Source organism: Heptranchias perlo, chromosome 20 (assembly GCF_035084215.1).
Source record: "Heptranchias perlo isolate sHepPer1 chromosome 20, sHepPer1.hap1, whole genome shotgun sequence".
Classification (NCBI taxonomy): Eukaryota; Metazoa; Chordata; class Chondrichthyes; order Hexanchiformes; family Hexanchidae; genus Heptranchias; species Heptranchias perlo.
In genome coordinates this window covers 19473310-19494086 of record NC_090344.1, presented here as the reverse complement: position 1 = coordinate 19494086, position 20777 = coordinate 19473310, and the positions used below count along the sequence as shown (strand labels likewise).

The following is a 20777-nucleotide window of genomic DNA, read 5'->3' as shown; positions in this document are numbered from 1 at the left end:
GAAAACCTGTGGGCAGGACCCTGAGCTGCTGTGAAAATGATATCACCGCAACGTGATTCGATCACGCTGCGTTTTGACGTTGAGTCAGATGTCTGTCTGTCTATCTGTCTGTCTGTTTATCCGTCTGATTGGGTCTCGGCCTTATTCTCAGGCCAGGCTTTTTGTTTGCTGGCTGCAGGCCTCGCTCCCCGACTGACTGAACAACTACCGGGCCGTGTGTCAGAATCAATGACTGTGACTGACTGTCTGCCCATTTATGGCCACATTTCTGAGTTCCTGCCTTCGCTCTGTGTCGCAGGCCTGTCTCTGTCCCTTAGGATCACAACACACCCACAAGCTTCACGACTGAACGCAGGTTTGGACAGTCTGTCCTCGCAGGTCCTTCGGAAGCTAATGATTTTGAACTGAATTATTTTTCCTGAGTGACTTGTGAAGTTTGGTTCAGTGATATGTTTGCGAAAGAGAACGGAGGAAAGAGTTAGTGTGCAACTCGACATTTTTCTTCATCGGAATAGAAAACGTGATTGGATGGATATAAGAGGTCTGAAAGGATGGCCGATCGGCTGTGGGTGGCACCGAATTCTGCAGTAACAATGTTTAAGGGATGTGGTTTATTCAATATTCGTTGGAAAACCCTGTCAGCTTGTGTGAAAATAAACACAAACTACCCAACACGCGGCTAAGATGTATACATGGCCGGTTAGCTCAGATGGTTAGAGCGTGCTGCTAATAACGCCAAGGTCGCGGGTTCGATCCCCGTACGGGCCATGAGGTTCCTATTGAAATATTTTGGGAACTTTTGGAAGTTTGGCAGACTTGAGAAACAAGCGAATCCACACAAAATGTCATGAGGTCAATTTTTTGGAGCAACATCCATTCATATGTTTTCTGATCTATCTTTTTGAGGTCCAAAGTGGACGGCCTCAAACTTGCTTACGTTGAAATCCATTTGCCGCAGTTTTGCCCATTCACTTAATCTGGTAATATCTCTCTGTAATCTCATTCTTCCATCCAAACTGCTATGAATTCTGTCTATCTTTGTGTCATCGGCAAACTTGGATATGTGGTTCTCGATCCCGTCATCTAATATCAATGAGACCGCCTAAATTGGGGTAAATTCACATTCAGCTTCAATCTCCACATCATCTTGAGACATTTTATTTACTCCTGATGTGTTGCGCCTTGGAAACTTCTGCACTTTGTCCTCTGGAGCGCAAATATCATTCAATTCGAACAACTGCAAAGATGTCAGAATCCAATTGGTGACTTTTCACGAAAAAGCAGTGAGATAACAGGGCTCGTCCGGGATTTGAACCCGGGACCTCTCGCATATTCCATTAGAAAAACGCCAAAACGAGAATCATAACCCTCGACCAACGAGCCGCTTGCTAGAAAGCTCTGCAGCCGGTCTAAAATTTCACCACAGTCTTCAGCCGATCGGCTATCCTTTCCAACCGCTTCTGTCCACCCAATCTCGTTTTCTATTCCTATTTGCAGCAATATCAAGTTGTACACTACCTATTTCCAGTCATCAATATTAGCCTCTCTTTACTAAATTCGTTTACAATGTACGACTTGTTTCTTCAAATAATACTTTTCAGAATTAGTTAATCTGAAGCTACATTGGCATCTGTCTCGGCATCGTCAGAGTATACAAGCTACCATAAGTATATTTCACTCACATTGCTGTTTCCTTTCACTGTGAGGGCGAAGAGACAAAAATGTGGAGACATTAGCTACGACTTTATCAGCTGGGTTGCACCTTTACTTTTCCGACCGTCTCAATCTTTTTTCCTTTACCTTTCCCTGCTGGTGTTGCAGGTTCGATCAGCCTTTACCGTTCCAGGAAGCCTGAGAAGTCCATCAGGGGACAACACAGAGACAAGAGACAAGGAGAGATAGAGAGATTCATGTGAATAAAGTCGCTTTTAAATGGGTGATTCTGCAAAGTAGCAGAATTTCAGTTGCAGATTGGGCAAGATTCTTTCTTGTGGATTTGAATTTTGCAAGAGTACATTGGGCACCCAATTAAAAGCGCCGGCCACGCTCGAGTATCTCTCATGCACTGAGAGAGATAAATGAAGTGAATTAGATCCAGTTCATTCATTTGAGCATTGAACGGATCTTTAAACAATAATTCAGCGAGCAGAAATCAAACCTGTGAAGGAAAACTCCATTTCATCTTGAATTTAACGCTTTAACCACTCGGCGATCGCAGCGGCACATGGCAGTACTTGCATGGCTGCAGATGCCACTTTAAACTGCCAGTTGCTTCAAACGATGCCCGATAGACCGGCGTTGTCTTGCAGCTTTCCCACGAGCTTCATTTAATTCGGTGGGTCAAGTTTGGGAAATTGAATGATTTTCACCGGCATCTTGTGGTAGTATATTACCTCATTTTCATTACCGGTAATGAACCACTGCAGCCACTGCAGAATTCGGTGCCACCCACAGCCGATCGGCCATCCTTTCAGACCTCTTCTATCCATCCAATCACGTTTTCTATTCCGATGTCGAGAAATGTCGAATTGAACACTAACTATTTCCTCCGTTCTCTTTCGCAAACATATCACTGAACAAAACTTCACAAGTCACTCGGGAAAAATAATTCAGTTCAAAATCATTAGCTTCCGACGGACCTGCGAGGACAGACTGACCAAACCTGCGTTCAGTCGTGAAGCTTGTGGGTGTGTTGTGATCCTAAGGGACAGAGACAGGCTTGCGACACAGAGCGAAGGCAGGAACTCAGAAATGTGGCCATAAATGGGCAGACAGTCAGTCACAGTCATTGATTCTGACACACAGCCCGGGAGTTGTTCAGTCAGTCGGGGAGCGAGGCCTGCAGCCAGCAAACAAAAAGCCTGGCCTGAGAATAAGGCAGAGACCCAATCAGACGGATAAACAGACAGGCAGATAGACAGACAGACATCTGACTCAACGTCAAATTGCAGCGTGATCGAATCACGTTGCGGTGATATCATTTTTCACAGCTTCTCAGGGTCCTGCCCACAGGTTTCAGAGCGGGGCAGTGTTTTATGGATGGGCTGTTCATTGTTGGTAAAATAATATTGATCGGAATTTAATTTGTTACATTAAAGTGCTCTTTGTTTGTTAATTTTGATCTACATCCTCGACAGTATATACAGAAACAAGTAACAATGTTTAAGTGATGTGGTTTATTCAATATTCGTTGTAAAACCCTGTCAGCTGGTGTAAAAATAAACACAAACTACCCAACACGCGGGTAAGCCCATAAAGCTAAGATGTACACATGTTTGGTTAGCTCAGTTGGTTATAGCGTGGTGCTAATAACGCCAAGGTCGCGGGTTCGATCCCCGTACGGGCCATAAGGTTTCTATTGCAATATTTTGTTAACTTTTAAAAGTTTGGCAGACTTTCGAAACAAGCGAATCGACACAAAATGTCATAAGGTTAATTTTGTCGAGTGACATCCATTGATATATTTTCTGATCTATCTTTTTGAGGTCCAAAGTGGACGGCCTCACACTTGCTTACGTTGAAATCCATTTGCCGCAGTTTTGCCCATTCACTTAATCTAGTAATATCTCTCTGTAATCTCATTCTTCCATCCACACTGCTTATAATTCTGTCTATCTTTGTGTCATCGGCAAACTTGAATATGTGGTTCTCGATCCCGTCATCTAATATCAATGAGACCGCCGAAATTGGGGTAAATTCACATTCAGCTTCAATCTCCACATCATCTTGAGACATTTTATTTCCTCCATGTGTGTTGGGCCTTGGAAACTTCTGCACTTTGTCCTCTGGAGCTGAAATATAATTCAATTCGAACAACTGCAGAGATGTCAGAATCCAATTGGTGACTTTTCACGAAAAAGCAGTGCGCTAACAGGGCTCGTCCGGGATTTGAACCCAGGACCTCTCGCATATTTCATTAGAAAAACGCCGAAAGCGAAAAATCATACCCCGACGCCCAAAGCGAGAATCATACCCCAAGATCAACGAGCCGCTTGCTCGAAAGGCCTGCAGCCGGTCTAAAATTTCAACATCGTCTTCCGCCGATCGGCTGTCCTTTCCAACCGCTTCTGTCCACCCAATCTCGTTTTCTATTCCTATATGCAGCAATATCAAGTTGTACACTTCCTATTTCCATTCACCAATATTAGCCTCTCTTTACTAAATTCGTTTACAATGTACGACTTGTTTTTTCAAACAATACTTTTCAGAATTAGTTAATCTGAAGCTACATTGGCATCTGTCTCGGCATCGTCAGAGGATACAAGCTGCCTGAGTATATTTTACTCACATTGCTGTTTTCTTTCACTGTGAGGGCGAAGAGACAAAAATGTGGAGACATTAGCTACGAATTTATCAGCTGGGTTGCACCTTTCCTTTTCCGACCGTCTCAGTCTTTATTTTCTTTCCCTTTCCCTGCTGGTGTTGCAGGTTCGATCAGCCTTCACCGTTCCAGGAAGCCTGAGAATTCCATCAGGGGACAACATAGAGACAAGGAGAGATAGAGAGATTCATGTAAATAAAGTCGAGTATAAATGGGTGGTTCTGCAAAGTAGCAGAATTTTAGTTGCAGATTGGGCAAGATTCTTTCTTGTGTATTTGAATTTTGCAAGATTACATTGGGCACCCAATTAAAAGCGCCGGCCACGTTCGAGTATCTCTCATGCTCTGAGAGAGATAAATGAAGTGAGTTAGATCCAGTTCATTCATTTGAGCATTGAACGGATCTTTAAACAATAATTCAGCGAGCCGAAATCAAACCTGCGAAGGAAAACTCAATTTGATCTTGAATGTAACGCTTCAACCACTCGTCGATCGCAGCGGCACATGGCAGTACTTGCATGGCTGTAGATGCCACTTTAAACTGCCAGTTGCTTCAAACGATGCCCGATAGACCGGCGTTGTCTTATCGCTTTCCCACGAGTTTCATTTGATTCGGTGGGTCAAGTTTGGGAAATTGAATGATTTTCAGCGGCAGCTTGTGGTCGTATATTACCTCATTTTCATTACCGGTAATGAACCACTGCAGCCACTGCAGAATTCGGTGCCACCCACAGCCGATCGGCCATCCTTTCAGACCTCTTCTATCCATCCAATCACATTTTCTATTCCGATGTAGAGAAATGGCGAGTTGCACACTAACTGTTTCCTCCGTTCTCTTTCGCAAACATATCACTGAACAAAACTTCACAAGGCACTCAGGAAAAATAATTCAGTTCAAAATCATTAGCTTCCGAAGGACCTGCGAGGACAGACTGACCAAACCTGCGTTCAGTCGTGAAGCTTGTGGGTGTGTTGTCATCCTAAGGGACAGAGACAGGCCTGCGACACAGAGCGAAGGCAGGAACTCAGAAATGTGGCCATAAATGGGCAGACAGTCAGTCACAGTCATTGATTCTGACAGTCAGTCAGTCGGGGAGCGAGGCCTGCAGCCAGCAAACAAAAAGCCTGGCCTGAGAATAAGGCAGAGACCCAATCAGACGGATAAACAGACAGACAGATAGACAGACAGATATCTGACTCAACGTCAAAACGCAGCATGATCGAATCACGTTGCGGTGATATCATTTTCACAGTAGCTCAGGGTCCTGCCCACAGGTTTTATAGCGGGGCAGTGTTTTATGGATGGGCTGTTCATTGTTAGTAAAATAATATTGATCGGAATTTAATTTGTTACATTAAAGTGCTCTTTGTTTGTTAATTTCGATCTGCATCCTCGACAATGTATACAGAAACAAGTAACAATGTTTAAGGGATGTGGTTTGTTCAACATTCGTTCAAAAACCCTGTCAGCCGGTTTAAAAATAAACACAAACTACCCAACACGTGGGTAAGCCCATAAAGCTAAACTGTATACATGGCCGGTTAGCTCAGTTGGCTAGAGCATGGTACTCATAACGACATGGTCGCGGGTTCGATCCCCGTACGGGCCATGAGATTTTGGTAACTTTTAAAAGTTTGGCAGACTTTTGAAACAAGCGAATTCGCAGAAAATGTCATGAGGTTAATTTTTTGGAGTAACATCCATTAATATGTTTTCTTATCTATCTTTTTGAGGTCCAAAGTGGACGGCCTCACACTTGCTTACGTTAAAATCCATTGGCCGCAGTTTTGCCCATTCACTTAATCTAGTAATATCTCTCTGTGATCTCATTCTTCCATCTGCACTGCTTATAATTCTGTCTATCTTTGTGTCATCTCTCTCTATGTTGGCGGAATCCATAATGAGGGGTTTTAATCTTGAAATTGGAGACAGACCAATCAGGCAAGAAATCAGGAATTACTTTAGCAAACAAAATATGGCCGAAAGCTGGAACTCTCTCGGCCAAAAGGATGTGGATTGTGGCTCAATTCAAATTTTCAAGACTGATATTGATAGATCATTTCTCGGTTTGGGTTCCAAGGGATTTGTGTTCAAGGCGGGGAAGGAGAGTTGAGTTGCAGATCACGTCATGATCGAATTGAATGGCACAGCAGGAAGAGGGGCTGAATGGCCCTCTCCTGTTCCGATGTTCCTTTTCAGCTCAGCGTGGTGCTGAATGACGTGCAAAAGGCATCAGACTGACTCCAGAATGAAAATCAGGTGCACAGAAGGAGAAACCCTGAGATTGCAGAACGAACTGAACCCCTGCAGCAAAGCCAACAGCTGTCTCTCTACAATAATAGAATGGGAAGAATTTTAGCAACCAGCCCGGCTAGCTCAGTCGGTAGTGCATGAGACTCTTAATCTCAGGGTAGTGGGTTCGAGCCCCACGTTGGGCGATTTGTGTTCTATTTTTCACAATGGGTCATAAAATTTTCAAATTGCAACCTCTTTTCTCGAGTTCATGAAATCCAGTTAAAAAACAGACACAACACTGAGCTGTGTGAAATGAAACCTTGAGCGTTGCCAAATATCCAGTCCCTCCAGATTCTACCTTCTCATTCCCTCCAGATGGGACACGGCAGATTATCGGTTCAATCGGCTTCATTTATTGCTGTTATCAAAAATGTTGAATGTTCGAAATTGTAATATTTGGAAGATGACATCTCTGGATCCATTCGCCTCTCTGATACATCCTGAGCCCCCCTTACCCTCTTTGATTCTCGCTGAGATCCTTAACTTCTCTGATACACTCTGTCTCTGAGCTCAGAGAGTCCATGATCATCTTTGAACCTTGTCAGCGTTCTTTACCTTCTCTCATACCCACTGAGTGCCCCTGACACAGATCTGCCCTGAGCCCCCTTACACTCTCTCAGACTCGGCAGTCCTTCCCCTCTCTCAGTTCTTAATGTACTCTCCGATGCCCTCTGACAGTCCCTTCCCTTCTCTGAGCCCCCTGACACTTTCTGATGACATCTGACTATCCCTTCCCCGCTCTGAGATCCCCGTACACTCTCTGATACCCTCTGACAGTCCCTTCCCCTCTCTGAGATCCCCTTGCCCCGATGGATCGCCACTAAGAAGCCATTAGGCTCCCTGATACATTCTCAGAAACCATTACCCTCCCTGATATCCAAGTGCGATGTAATTTTACAGGTGGATCGACCGGTCTGTGTTCAGGATGAGATCCAGAATTTGTTCGGTCGCTGCTACTTCGGACTCTCGGAATCTGAGAGCTCTATCGGCGATCGGTACCGATCTGCTACTATAAACTGGGTGTGGGTTTGTGAGCGCGCTGTTGCTTTATAAACCGAATGAGTTTATATATGAGAGCGATGTTTATATGTGAACTGTGGGTGTGAAAATATGAGTGCGATGTTTATATATGAACTGTGGGTGAGTATATATGAATGCGATGTTTATATGTGAACTGTGAGTGAGTATAAATGAGCCACAGCAATGTGGTTGATTCTTAATTGCCCTCTGAAAAGGCCTAGCAAGCCACTCAGTTGTAAAATCTCGCTAATAAAAGTCATAATAAGAATAAAACCGGACGGACCACCCGGCATCGGACCACGAGGCACCGGACACGACAAAGGCAAACCAAGCCCAGTCGACCCTGCAAAGTCCTCCTCACTAACATCTGGGGACTTGTGCCAAAATTGGGAGAGCTGTCCCACTGACTAGTCAAGCAAAAGCCTGACATAGCGATACTTACAGAATCATACCTTTCAGCCAACGTCCAAGATTCTTCCATCACCATCCCTGTGCATGTCCTGTCCCACCGGCAGGACAGACCGACCAGAGGTGGCGGTGCAGTGATATACAGTCAGGAGGGAGTGGCCCTGGGAGTCCTCAACATTGACTCTGGACCCCATGAAATCTCATGGCATCAGGTCAAACAAGTGCAAGAAAAGCTCCTGCAGATTACCACCAACCGCCCTCCCTCAGCTGATGTATCAATCCTCCTCCATGTTGAACACCACTTGGGGGAAGCACTGAGGGTAGCAAGGGCACAGGATGTACTCTAGATGGAGGACTTCAATGTCCATCACCAAGAGTGGCTCGGTCGTATCACTGCTGACTGAGCTGGCCGAGGCCCGAAGGAAATAGCTGCCAGACTGGAACTGCGGCAGATGGTGAGAGAACCAACACGAGGGAAAAAGTTACTTGACCTCGTCGTCACCAATCTACCTGTCGCAAATGCATCTGTCCATGACAGTATTGGTAGGAGTGACCACCGCACCATCCTCGTGGAGACGAAGTCCCGTCTTCGCACTGAGGACACCATCCACCGTGTTGTGTGGCACTACCACCGTGCTAAATAGGATAGATTCAGAACAGGTCTTGCAGCTCAAAACTGGGCATCCATGAGGTGTTGCGGGCCATCAACAGTAGCAGAATCGTATTCCAGCATAATCTGTAATATCTTGGCCCGGCATATTCCTCACTCTACCATTAATAAACAAGCCAGGGGATCAACCCTGGTTCAATGTGGAGTGCATAAGAGCATGCCAGGAACAGCACCAGGCGTACCTAAAAATTAGGTTCCAACCTAGTGAAGCTACAATTCAGGACTACATGCATGCTAAACATCGGAAGCAACATGCCATAGACAGAGCTAAGCGAATCCACAACCAACGGATCACATTAAAGCTCTGCAGTCCTGCCACATCCAGTCGTGAATGGTGGTGGACAATTAAACAACTAACGGGAGGAGGAGGCTGTGTAAACATCCCCATCCTCAATGATGGCAGAATCCAGCACGTAAGTGCAAAAGACAAGGCTGAAGCGTTTGCAACCATCTTCAGGAAGAAGTGCCGAGTGGATGATCCATCTCAGCCTTCTCCCGATATCTCCACCATCACAGAAGCCAGTCTTCAGCCAATTCGAATCATTCCACGTGATAGCAAGAAACGGCTGAATGCACTGGATGCAGCAAAGGCTATGGTCCCCGACAACATCCCGGCTGCAGTGTTGAAGACTTCTGCTCCAGAACGAGCTGCGCCTCGAGCCAAACTGTTCCAGAACAGCTACAACACTGACATCTACCCGACAACGAGGAAAATTGCCCAGGTATGTGCTGTCCACAAAAAGCAGGACAAATCGAATCCGGCCAATTACCGCCCCATCAGTCTACTATCATCATCAGCAAAGTGATGGAAGGTGTCGTCGACAGTGCTATCAAGCGGCACTTACTCACCAATAACCTGCTCACCGATGCTCTGTTTGGGTTCCGCCAGCACCACTCGGCTGCAGACCTCATTGCATCCTTGGTCCAAACATGGACAAAAGAGCTGAATTCCAGAGGTGAGGTGAGAGTGACTGCCCTTCATTTCAAGGCAGCATTTGACCGAGTGTGGCACCAAGGGGCTCCAGTAAAATTGAAGTGAATGGGAATCAGGGGGTAAACTCTCCAGTGGCTGGTGTCATACTTAGCAAAAAGGAAGATTGTGATGGTTGTTGGAGGCCAAACATCTCAGCCCCAGGACATTGCTGCAGGAGTTCCTCAGGGCAGTGTCCTCGGCCCAACCATCTTCAGCTGCTTCATCAATGACCTCCCCTCCATCATAAGGTCAGAAATGGGGATGTTCGCTGATGATTGTAAAGTGTTCAGTTCCATTCGTAACCCCTCAAATAACGAAGCAGTCCGAGCCGGCATGCAGCAAGACCTGGACAACATCCAGGCTTGGGCTCATCAGTGGCAAGTAACATTGGCGCCAGACAAGGGCCAGGCAATGACCATCTCCTACAAGCGACAGTCCAACCACCTGCCCTTGACATTCAACGGCATTACCATCGCCGAATCCCCCACCATCAACATCCTGGGGCTCACCATTGACCAGAAACTTAACTGGACCAGCCATATAAACACTGTGGCTGCAAGAGCAGGTCAGAGGCTAGATATTCTGCGGCGAGTGACTCACCTCCTGACCCCCCGAAGCCTTTCTACCATCTGCAAGTCACAAGTCAGGAGTGTGATGGAATACTCTCCACTCGCCTGGATGAGTGCAGCTCAACAACACATAAGAAGCTCGACACCATCCAGGACAAAGCAGCCCGCTTGATTGGCACCCCATCCACCACCCTAAACATTCACTCCCTTCACCACCGGCGCACAGTGGTTGCAGTGTGTACCATCCATAGGATGCAGTGCAGCAACTCGCCAAGGCTTCTTCGACAGCACCTCCCAAACCCGCGACCTCTAACACCTAGAAGGACAAGGGCAGCAGACACATGGGAACAAGACCACCTGCACGTTCCCCGCCAAGTCACACACCATCCCGACTTGGAAATATATGGCCGTTCCTTCATCGTCGCTGGGTCAAAATCCTGGAACTCCCTTCCTAACAGCACTGTGGGAGAAGCTTCTCCGCACGGACTGCAGCAGTTCTGGAAGGCCAATTAGAGATGGGCAATAAATGCTGGCCTCGCCAGCGACGCCCACATCGCATGCACGAATAAAAAAAATGCGATTTTAATATATAAGCTGTGGGTGACTATCAATGAATGCGCTATTTATATATGAGCTGTGGGTGAGTGTATATGAATGCAATGTTTATATATGAACTGTGGGTGTTTATATATGCGTGCGATGTTTATATATGAAATGTGGGTATGTATATATGAGTGCGATGTTGATGTGTGGACTGTGGATTTGTATATGTGGGTGCGATGTTTATATATGAACTGTCGTTGCATATATAGGTGTGCGATGTTTAAATATGAACTGTGGGTGAGTGTCTTTGAGTGAGATGTTTATATACGAACAGTGGATGTGCATATATGAGTGCAGTATTGACATATGAACTGTGGGTGTGCATATATGAGTGCGATGTTTATATATGAACTGTGGGTGTGCATATATGAGTGCGATGTTTATATATGAACTGTGGGTGTGTCTATGTGAGTGCGATGTTTGTATTTGAACTGTGGGTGTGCATATATGAGTGCGATGTTTATATATGAACTGTGGGTGTGTCTATGTGAGTGCGATGTTTGTATATGAACTGTGGGTGTGTCTATGTGAGTGCGATGTTTGTATATGAAATGTGGGTATGTATATATGCGTGCGATGTTTATATATGAACTGTGGATGTATATATATGAGTGCAGTATTGACATATGAACTGTGGGTGTGTATATATGAGTGCGATGTTTATATATGAACTGTGGGTGTGTTTTTATGAGTGTGATGTTTACATATGAACTGTGGGTGTGTATATATAAGTTCGATGTTTATATATGAACTGTTGTTGTGTGTATGTGAGTGCGGTGTTTATATCTTGAACAGTGGATGTGTATATATGAGTGTGGTGTTTATCTATGGACTGTGGTTGGGGATATATGAGTGTGATGTTTTATATGAAGTGCAGTAATGAACAGTAAGGCGTCGCTGGGGTGATATTTTCTTGCAAGACAATGGCGAAAAGTTGCATTTGCTTTGGTGTCCCAATAGCTCAGTCGCGGTTGCATTGGACTGAAAACTTAAAGGTCTTTGGTGTCATCCAGTGTTTGGCTGTTTTTGGTTATTTAGTTTCTTCTTCTTTGGGTCGATTCTCGCATTTATTTGGAGTGAAATTTTATCCCCGCCACTGAAGGATTGGGGATGGAACAGAGAGACATCAACGATGGGAAATATTTATATCGTCTGCATTTGGTTTTTATTTCTCTGTTACCTTCTGCCTTTTCCTCTTGTATTTTCCTCTCTCGGTGCCGGGTGACCATTTGATTTGATGCATTTGTTCTAAACTGATCCTTTTTCCACATCTCGGGCGGTCTTTCTGTTGTTGCTGATGATCATTAATGGGAACAGGCCGCGAGTTAAACGTTTCTCTGCAAACCGGAGAAAGAAAAAGAAAAAGAAAGACTTGTTTCTCCGGCCCAGGGGTAAAGTTACAATGGATGTTATTCAATAAAATTGTCCCGTGAATTTGTCTGTGGATCTGATTGTAAAGCTTGGATTTTAAAATTACGAATACCCAAAACAAAGCCCCTTATCAACCCATACAGGAATCAAACCGGCGATCACGACATTGTGGCATGTTTTACTCCAGCAAGCTGTACAACCAGTCTCCTAAAATGCAGTCTGAAAAGCGTTTCACATACAAAACAAATCATTATTAAACTTGTGACTGTCACTCGGTAACCACGTTGGCGTCTCTTTCAGTCTGCAACAGAATGTTATAGGTTGGTTAATGGTGTTTACAGAAATATTCCTCTTTTCGTCGAGTTTATTTGGTTTCATGTAATTAATTATTTTGGTGTGAACGCCGAATAATAACCACGAGCCCACCAGGCACCTGTACGGACAGTTCACCCAATCCGGTTACTTTGATGATCTGCCCTACTCTGCTAGAAAAACAATAGGATGAACAGCCCTTGTCTGTGAAAAGGTTTCCTCTCCCCTTGATCAAACTAATGTGTGCAATTGATGAACTGGAGTGAATTGCGCTCGAAGCAGATCTGGAAAATGCGCAATGCAGCCGCACAGGAATTCCAAATCCACTCTGCGTGGAGGAAAAGGAGTGACAGAAACAGAAGGAGATGCCACGTGAAAGATTTGGACCCGGACCTGCTGCATGAGACTTTAAATGTTGTCAGCCTTTAACTGTAGCTCACAGTGTGAGAACAGTCATTGTTATAATTTGCCTTTTATGTATCTTCTTGTACTGCATCTCTTCAATATCCCCGGGTTGTTACAGCACTGTTTTCTTCAAATTAAATCCCATTGTGAAAACATACACGATTTCAAACCAAAGCGAGGTGTGTGAGATTGGAAGGAGAGTGTGAGTGGGGATCATGGGCCCGTGCGTGCGTGCATTTTGGAAATGGAAACAGAGACATCCGCTGCTTGTTGGAGTATTTCACCTCACTTTTCCATTTCACGCGCAGACCTACCCGCACTCGGTACTGTCATGGCCTGAACAAGTCTTTCGTGTTCTCACAGAAAATGCCACTTTGTGCGAGCAGTTTGTCCGGCCTGGGCTGCAATGAGGTAGGACACTGGGAGTATTCAATTAATGAAATCAGTACTTCAAACAGAAAACATTCTTCACTCACTCATCCTGAGACATTTTGGTCTCTATACTTGAATTATTGTTCCATTCATTGGAACTTGGGAACATGAGTAGGCCATTCAGCCCCTCGAGCATCCTTCCTGAGGTGGGTGCCCGGAACTGAATGCAATCCTCCAGATGGGGTCTCACCAGAGCTCTGTGCAGCTGTAACATAACATCCACCCCTTTGTTTTCCAGCCCTCTTGAGATAAACGGGGAGAGTCAGAGCTTAAGAGAGAAAGCGAGAGTGAGCAAATGGGAGAGAGAGAGAGAGGACTATGCATTGCACAAACCGTCGATGTGTCGCTTTCTCAGGAGCGCTATGAATCCCCACTGAGCTTTTGAACCACTTACTGCACCGCAGCAAAAGTTCCAAAACAGCATTTGGGTAACGTGAAATAACCTAATCGATAGCCGATTTGTGGTGCCATGGATAGCACGTGGAACTTCTTCGAATCACTGCAAAGGTTGTGTGTCCGAATCTCACCATCGTTGAATTTTAGTTCAGGGTTCGGTGATTTCGGCGCTGGGAAGTGAAATTTTGCAGCAAAACCGCAACAGGATCATTAATGCTCGTCAAGGAAGGGAAATAACCCCCTACACTTCATCTGATACAAGTGGCTCCAGTCCCACCCGAATTTATAATGCTTAATCCACTCTGAGCTGGATTGGCGAAACACTCTCAAGAAGGAGGCACATCATCTGCTCACCACAAAAGTCAATCTGCTGGACTTCCGGCTCTGTCAGACTGCATGTTCCTTCAGTCAGGTTTCCAACTGGACACATGCATCCTGCTGCCGTGCGAGCATTGGTGCTTGAGGGGTAGATTTCTTGCTTGCAGTAATTCTATTCCTGTGAAAGTAGCTCCTGAAGATCGCAAGATGGAAAGTATCGTGACTGAGCGGTCGAACGCGCAGGGTTAAAGCTCAAGCTAAATCCCATAATTTGTGGATGGATCAAAATCATAGCTTGCGGCTCCAATACCGCAGCCTCCCTCCTGTAAACTGATAACACTAAATATCTCATCTGATATTGCAACAAGAGGAACCACGTGGCGATACAAATAATTGATGCATTTTGGAACACTCAATTATACGTTCAGCTCCGTTCGAAATGTTCACAAGGAAAAGGATTCGTTGCTCTCGGTGAGACTCGACGAACAACCTCGCCATTTCCCGACCTTGTCCGGTCATATAAGGACCGCGCACTGACTTATTGCGCTGCTAGAGCCCGGTCACTTTGATCACCTCTCCTACTCTGCTGGAAAGAATCTTAAGGTGAGAGGCCCTTATCTGTGGAAAGGTGTCCTGTCCCCGTGATGAAAATAATATCTGCACTTTCACTTTCAGCTTCTTTCACATCCTCTGCTCCATCGCACTACAATCGGGTTTTCTGTGAACAGATCAAAATAAATTTTGGCAGAAATTCTAACCGCAGTGGGATTCAAACCCACGCCTCTATAGAAATTAAATTTAACACTTTAGACCGCGAGGCCGCGCTACCATAATGTCACAGTAATGTTTAAAGAGCTGTTTAATGCTCAAATAAATGAATTGAAGCTAACTGACCGCATTTACCCCGTGCTCGGGTTGTTCTTAGATCAGAGAACATTAAGAGGTGATTTGATCGAAGTGTTCAAAATCATGAAGGGTTGGAATAAATAAATAAAGAGAAACTGTTCCCTTTGGCGGAAGGGTCGAGAACCAGAGGACACAGATTTAAGGTGATTGGCAAAAGAACCAAAGGCGACATAAGGAAACACTTCTTTACCCAGCGAGTATTTATAATCTGGAATGCGCTGATTGAAAGGTGGCTTTCAAAAAGGAATTGGATAAATACTTGAAGGGAAATAAATTCAGGGCTAACGGGAAGGGGCGGGGGAATGGGACTATCTTGATTGCTTTAACAACGAGCCGGTACGAGCTCGATGGGACGAATGGCCTCCTTCTCTGCTGTCACCATTTTATGATTCTATGATTCTGTTTATACTCTTTATTTTCTTTGCATGCATTTCTCTATCTCTCCCTGTCTCTGTCTCTTGTGTTGTCCTCTGATGGACTTCTCAGGCTTCCTTGAACGGCGTTGGCTGATCGATCCTGCAACACCAGCAGAGAAGGTTAAAGAAAGGTTGAGACGGTAGGAAAAGTAAAGGTGCAACCCAGCTGCTGCAGTCAATGTCTAAACATTAAGATCTCTTCGCTCTCACAGTAAAACAAAGCACCAATTTGATTGAAGTATACTTATGGGAGAGTGTATATTATCACCATGCCGAGACAGACGGCAATTATATCATAGAATCATAGATTCATTAAAATTTACGTTAGCGGAGGCCATTCGGCCCATCATGTTTGTACCGGTCAGAAAAGAGATATCCAGCATCACCCGACTTACCAGCGTTTAGTCCGTAGTCTTGTCGGTTACGGCTCTTCAAGTGCATATCGATGTGCTTTTTAAACCCGATGAGGGTTTCTGCTTCTCTCACCCTCTCAGGCAGTGAGTTCCAGACCCCCACCACCCGCTGGGTGGAACAAAATTCCCCTCTGCTCCACTCTAATCCTTCTACCAATTACCTTAAATCTATGACCCTTTTTATTGAACTCTCTGCTACGTGAATCAGGTCCTTCCTATCCACTCTATCGAGGCCTGTGATAACTTTATACACCTCAATTAAATCTCGCCTCAGCCTCGTCGGTTCCAGAGAAAACAACCTCAGCCTATCCAATCTATCCTCATAGCCAAAATTCTCCACTCTTCGCAACATCGTCGTAAATCTCTGTACCATTTCGAGTGCAGTCCCATCTTTCCTGTAATGTGGTGACCAAAACTGTACGCAATACTCCAGCTGTAGCCGAACTAGTGTTTTATTCAGTTCCAGAATAACCTCCCTGCTCTTACATTCTATGCCTCGGCTAATAAAGCAAAGTATCCTTTATAGCTTTTTAACCACCTTAACCACCTCTCCTCTTCCCTTCAGGGATCTGTGGACATGCACTCCAAGGTCTCTCTTTTTAACGACACCTCTCAGTATCCTCCAAAGCAATGTAGTTTCCGAGCAACTAATTCTGAAACGTCTTGCTTGATAATATAAGTCGTAGAGACGAAACCAATTTAGTAAAGGGAAACTAATATTGGTGACTGGAAATAGTTAGTGTACAACTTGATATTGCTGTATACCGGAATAGAAAACGAGATTGGATGGACAGAAGAGGTCTGAAAGGGTAGCCGATCGGCTATGGGAGACAGCGAAACTTTACACTGGCTGCATGATGTAAGTAACAGCGCCTGGTTGGTCTAGATGTATGATTCTTGTTTCGGGGGCTTTGGTTGATTAATATCCGAGAAGTCCCGGGGTAAAATCCCCAATAAGCTCTTGCTGTTCAGCTACGTTGAGTGTAAAATTCACCAATTGTCTTCTGACATCTTTTCAGTGTTCCTGTTGGTAGGATTAAAGTGCATGTTTGAGCTCCAGAGGACAGAGTGCTGAAGTTTCCAAAGTGCAACACATGTGAAGTGAATAAAATGTCTCAAGATGATGCAGAGATTGATGCTGAATGTGAATCTCCCCCTATTCAGGTGGTCTCATTGATATTGGATGACGGGACAGGGAACGACATATGGAAGTTTGCCGATGACACCAAAATGGGCAGCGTTATAAGCAGTGCAGATTATATAGGAAGAGGAACACAGGAACAGGAGTAGACCATTCAGCCCCTCGTGCCTGCTCCGCCATTTGATAAGATCATGGCTGATCTGTGATCTAACTCCATATACCTGCCTTTGGCCCATATCCCTTAATGCCTTTGGTTGCCAAAAAGCTATCTATCTCAGATTTAAATTTATAAATTGAGCTAGTATCAATTGCCATTTGCGGAAGAGAGTTCCAAACTTGTACAACCTTTTGTGTGTAGAAATGTTTTCTAATCTCGCTCCTGAAAGGTCTGGCTCTAATTTTTAGACAGTGCCCCCTACTTCCAAAACCCCCAACCAGCGGAAATAGTTTCTCTCTATCCACCCTATCTGTTCCCCTTAATATCTTATAAACTTCGATCAGATCACCCCTTAACCTTCGAAACTCTGGAGAATGCAACCCCAATTTGCGTAATCTCTCTTCGTAACTTAACCCTTGAAGTCCGGGTATCATTCTGGTAAATTCCAGAGAGACATTAATATAATGAATGAATGGGCAAAACTGTGGCAAATGGATTTCAATTTAGGCAAGTGTGAGGTCATCCACTTTGGACCTCAAAAGGATAGATCAGAATACTTTATAAAAGGTGAAAAATTCGAAACTGTGGAGTTCCAAAGGAACTTCGGTGTCCATGTACATAGATCAATAACATGTCATGGACAGGAACAGAATATAATCAAAAAGGCTAATGGAATGGTGGCCTATATTTTTAGAGGATGAGAATAGACATTATGCTACAGCTACACAAAGCTCTGGTTGGACCACACTTGGAGTACTGTGTTCAGTTTTGGGCACCGCACCTTAGGAAGGATATATTGGCCTTGGAGGGAGTGCAGTGTGATTTACGAGAAAGATAACTGGACTCTAAGCGATAAATTACGAGGAGAGATGACACAAACTATCGTTGTATTCCCTTCAATTTAGTAGATTAAGGGTTGATGTGATCGAAATGTTCAAGATATTAAGAGGAACTGATGTGGTAGATGGATAGAAACTATTTCCGCTCGTTGGGGTGTCTAGGACTTGGGGACATCGGCTAAACATTAGAGTCAGACTTTCAGGAGTGAAGTTGGGAAACACTTCTACAAGCAAAGTGTTGGAGAAGTTTGGAACTCTCTTCCATAAACAGCAGTTGATGCGAGCTCAATTGTTAATTTCAAACCCGTGATTTATCGATTTTTGTTAACCAAAGATATTGAGAGATATGGGACGAAGGCGGGTGCAGTGATTTCGGTCACAACTCAGTCATGATCGTATTGAGTTGCGGAACAGACTCGACGGACCAAACACCACAATCCTGTTCCGAAGTTCCTCATTGGTGCAGAATGCAAAACGATCTTGCATTGGCCGGGAATCGAACCCGGGTCTCCCGCGTGGCAGGCGAGAATTCTACCCCTGAACCACCAATGCTTGCTGTTGTAGAAGTTACATGCTCCTATATGGAATGCTGTCTAAACGAACATGCCGTTTGCAGCTGCGATGGCCGAGTGGTTCAAGCGTTGGTCTCAAAACCCCATTTGGGTTTTCCTGCCTCGGTTTGAATTCTGCTCGCAACCCCCAACTGTTTCAAGATCTCTTCAATGCTCAAATAGATTAATTGGAGTTAATTGACCGCATTTACCTCTCTCCCAGCATCAGAGATACTTCAACGTGGCCGGTGCTTTTAATTGGGCGTCCAATCTTCTCTTGCAAGATTTCAAGACCCGAGAAGGAATCTCTCCCAATCTGTAACTTAAATTCTGGTCGTTTGCAAAACCTGACATTTATACTCTTTATTTTCTTTGCATGCATCTCTCTATCTTTCCCTGTCTCTTGTCTCTTCTCACTCTATTGTGCCCGAAGGGCTTCTCAGGCTTCCTTGAACGGCGAAGGCTGATCTCACCTGCAACACCAGCAGAGAAAGGTAAAAAAAAGGCACTGAGACGGTTGGAAAAGTAAAGGTGCAACCCAGCTGCTGCAGCTAATGTCTACACACTTATGTCTCTTCACTCTCACAGTGAAACAAAGCATCAATTTGATTAAAGTATACTTCTGGTCGAGTGTATATTATCGCGATGCCGAGACAGACGGCAATTATATCATAGAATCCGAGAAAGTTATGCCAAAGAAGGAAGCCATTCTGCACATCGTGCCTTTGCCGGCCGAAAAATCGGTACCGAGCCTCATCTCACTTTCCAGCGTTTAGTCCCTAATCTTGTCGGTTACGGATCTTCACGTGAATATTGAAGTTTTTATTTTTCAATGCGATGAGGGTTTCCGCCTCTCCCACCCTTTCTGGCAGTGATTTTCCGACCCCCACACCCACCACCCTCTGGATGGAAAAAAAAAATCACTCCCCTCTAATCATTCTACCGATTACCTAAGATTGATGTATCCTGATTATTGACCTCTCTACGAAGGGAAATAGGTTCTTACTATACACTCGATCGAGGCCCGTCATAATGTTATACACCTCAATTAAATCTCCCAACAGCCTCCTCAGTTCCAAAGCAAACAACCCCAGCTTATCCAATCTAATCTCATAGCTAAAATGCTCCAGTTCTGGCAGCATTGTCTTAAAACTCCTCTGTCCCCTTTCTCGTGCAATCACACCTTTCCTGTAATGTGGTGACCACAACTGTATGCAGTATTCTTGCTGTTGCCTAACTATTGTTTTATAAATTTCTACCAGAACCTCCCCTGCTCTTATATTCTATGCCTCGGCTAATAAAGGAGAATATTCTTTATGGCTTCTTAACCACCTTATCTAGCTGTTCTGCTGCCTTCTGGGATCTGTGGACATACACTCCAAGGTTTTGCTGTTTCTCTGCATCTCTCAGTCTCCTCCCAAGCAATGTCGTTTCAGAGCAACTAATTCTGAAACGTCTTACTTCATAATTCAAGTCGTACAGTCGAAACCAATTTGTTAAAGGGAGACTAATATTGGTGACTGGAAGTAGTTAATGTACAACTTGATATTGCTGTGCACCGGAACAGAAAACGAGATTGGATGGACAGAAGAGGTCTGAAAGGATAGCCGATCGGCTGTGGGAGGCAGCGCACCTTTCAACTGACTCCACGACTTCAGCATCAGTGGTTTGTTGGTCTAGGGGTATGATTTTCGCTTAGAGGGTTGTGTTATGTGATACGCGCGCGATCTCAGCTTCAAATCCCGCATGACCCCTCCTGTTTCTGTGCTTTTAGTGAAAAGTCGCCAATGTGCTTCCGATATCTTTTCAGTGTTGCTGTTGGTCGAATTGAATTCTGTCCAGAGAATGTTTGAGCTCCAGAGGACAGAGTGCGGAAATTTCCAAGGCACAACACAGGTGGGAAAAAAAATGTCTCAATATGATGAGGAGATTGAAGCTGAATGTGAATTTACCCCAGTGCAGTCGGTCTCATTGATATAAGATGACGGGATAGAGAGCGACATGTGCAGATGACGCCAAGATGGGCAGCACTGCAAGCAAAGTCGATGGAAGCAGAACATTACAGAGAGTATTTAATATAATAAATGAATGGGCAAAACTGTGGCAAATGGATTTCAATTTAGGTAAGTGTGAGGTCATCGAACTTGGACCTACAGAGCATTGATCAGAATACGTTCTAACTGGTGAAATGCTCGAAACCCTGGAGTTCCAAATGGACTTAGCGGTCCATATACATAGATCATTAAAATGTCATGGACAGG

The 20777-nt window shown here is 44.7% G+C and overlaps 5 non-coding genes across 5 annotated transcripts; 4 read left to right on the top strand and 1 right to left on the bottom strand.

Annotated features, from left to right (window-relative positions):
• The first annotated feature begins 694 nt into the window (after nucleotides 1–694).
• On the top strand, nucleotides 695–768 carry trnai-aau (transfer RNA isoleucine (anticodon AAU)). The gene has a single exon. It is a non-coding gene; the product is annotated as a tRNA-Ile (tRNA).
• A 2505-nt stretch (nucleotides 769–3273) lies between these two features.
• Nucleotides 3274–3347, top strand: trnai-aau (transfer RNA isoleucine (anticodon AAU)). The gene has a single exon. It is a non-coding gene; the product is annotated as a tRNA-Ile (tRNA).
• A 2509-nt stretch (nucleotides 3348–5856) lies between these two features.
• On the top strand, nucleotides 5857–5930 carry trnam-cau (transfer RNA methionine (anticodon CAU)). The gene has a single exon. It is a non-coding gene; the product is annotated as a tRNA-Met (tRNA).
• A 756-nt stretch (nucleotides 5931–6686) lies between these two features.
• trnak-cuu (transfer RNA lysine (anticodon CUU)) lies at nucleotides 6687–6759 on the top strand. Its single transcript has one exon. It is a non-coding gene; the product is annotated as a tRNA-Lys (tRNA).
• Nucleotides 6760–18446: 11687 nt separating this feature from the next.
• trnag-gcc (transfer RNA glycine (anticodon GCC)) lies at nucleotides 18447–18517 on the bottom strand. Its single transcript has one exon. It is a non-coding gene; the product is annotated as a tRNA-Gly (tRNA).
• Nucleotides 18518–20777: the final 2260 nt, after the last annotated feature.